The sequence below is a fragment of the Fragaria vesca genome, linkage group LG2, assembly GCF_000184155.1.
Source record: "Fragaria vesca subsp. vesca linkage group LG2, FraVesHawaii_1.0, whole genome shotgun sequence".
Lineage (NCBI taxonomy): Eukaryota > Viridiplantae > Streptophyta > Magnoliopsida > Rosales > Rosaceae > Fragaria > Fragaria vesca.
The window spans coordinates 10,978,894-10,981,314 of record NC_020492.1 but is presented as its reverse complement, the minus strand read 5'-3'; positions in this window follow the sequence as shown (position 1 = coordinate 10,981,314).

Here is a 2,421-nt window from a genome sequence, read left to right as displayed (position 1 = left end):
CACATATAAATTAGGGATAATAATATGATATAAAATGTGCTCATCAGGAACAGCCTCAACTGATCGGTCTCAGGGTAAAAGACCGGCTAGCCCGTCTCAAACGGCAGACGGTAAAGGCATATCAAGTCCGTTGATGGCTGCTACTTTGCCAAAAAGCAGAAGAAACCCGCTTAGGGCAAGTAAGATACCGATAGTCACATGAAAGAAGGTTATCCATGATCAATCTCTTAAGATCTTTCAGAAGCCATTTTTCAGAACGGAAAAACTGTTACCTTTCAAGCAGAAGATTATTATTGATAATATTCTGTATTCCTTTTATGAAGAAAATGAAGCTCATTTGCTTCAAACTCTCAAGGCTTTAACTGAAGAATTGTATGGATTCCATACAAAAGACAAAGATGTTCCAGCAGAAAATCAAGCAGGAAGTTCTAAGGCTGTTTACCTTGAAAATCCTGAAAGTGCTAAAATACCAATGCTAGCACTAAAAGAATCTGAATGGTATAAATTTCATAATCTCTTAGGAGAAGGAAAAGATGTTCTACCAAGAACATTATCAGTAGTTCCTGACCCATATTATGGGAGATATCTGGTTGACGTTCAAGCAGAACATCCTCAGAAGCACAAGCTATGGCTTGTGGAAAACGGTTTTGTTCATAATCTGTGGACAAAAACCAATGAAGATCTGAAGGGCCTTCCAGAAATAATAGCTGAAGCAGTCAAGAATATCAGACCTGATGGTTGTATCCTAAGGTTAAAATTCATTTCAACTCCACCAGAATGGACAGTGGTAAATAATCAGATGAATTATATCTCTCCATATCATCATCTCAGATTAATCCAAAGTCTGGTTCAAAAGACAGCTATGGCCAGTGGAAATGGAAGACCAAATCAAAGCATTCCTTGGATGAAAGCCATGACCATAGCAATTATTAAAGACATGGTTTTAAGAGACTATGATTCAAGTCTTTTAGCCAGTGGAGAAAAAATTATGGTCACCTGTTACAATCACCCTCCACAAAAGAACTGTGATTTTTTCACGGCCCTTATGAGGAAAGAAGTGGACTGCACTCTGGCTACCACTACGTGGTTAGAAAAAGTTGAGACTGAAGAAAAGTATAAGATTTCTTATCCTTATGATTCAGACCTCGACAAGGGAGATGAAGACACGGCACGAGATTGGGAATATAGTGAGCCCAACTCCTTAGTGGGTTATTCTGAAGATCCAGAAACATATCACAATATTGTGAATATGTTGGAAAGTTGAATGGTTGCCGACGCATCAAGACAAACAGCTTTTCTTTTGATAAAAAGAAAGTGGCTGCCAGCGCCCTAAATCAATCGACTTTACTTTTCAAAAGTAAAGTTATCAGGATAGGATTTTTCCTGTCTCCCACTATGTATATGTGTGATTTAATTCCAGCTTGAGTTCCGCACCCTATATAAGGTGCCTCAAACTTCAGAAGGAAGGCATTGAAAAAAGAACAAAAAAAAACAGAGATCTGAAATTTTCTCAACCTTTCTCAAGAAGTTAGAGAGTCATTATACAGTCTTTAGAATAGTGTTAGAATAATAAGAGTGTTTTTAGATTGAAGTCTGTAATCATCTAGTGTGGTATGCTGTAAATTTACAAGTAAGTACTTGTGTTTATATTCAACTTTATGAGTAGCTAAACAACCTTTAGCTGTTTACCTAAGAGCAAGGCTCTGGGTTTGGTATTTGTATTTATGTTGAATTAAATAAATTCTACCTTATGCCCTATTATCCGTCTCAAAAATAGTTTTTGCCTTTTGTTTCATTTTTGTGAAATTACTTTACTTTGTAAGTGATTAGGCCTGCACACACTAAGACAGCAGTGATTCCGCCATGGTTAATAACCATTAGACAAGAGGTCGTTAGGTGAAATTTTAGCATGTTGAAGGCTAGTTCTTAAGAAAAGTCTGGTCTAGTCCTTTAGGAGTAAGTTTTTTTTTTAAAATAAAAAATAAAAAATAAAAAAATCTTTTTGTAACGGAAAAACAGTGGTTTAACAGTTTTTTTAACTAGAGGACCTTCTAGATGAGAAACCAAAACCTTGAGGACTATATAGATGATTTTTAAACCTTGAGGACTAAGTAGATGAGTTGTGTAAACCTTAGGGACTAAACAAAGGTTAATTAAAAAAAAAACTAATGGAATCTTCCTATGATTATTATAACACCATAAGACACAAAATAGGAAGACTATTCAACCAATTACATATCTATTATAAATTTAAAATACTAAGAAATTTCATATTTGATACTGGCTAGTTTTAATTAAAAAATGAAGTAATGTGATTGTGTTAATCAATATTTTTACTGTATTATGATGTGATGCAACGCAAACTAAGCTTAAACAATATGATAAATGACAAAAAACATGGAAAAAAAAAGAAACTTAAGG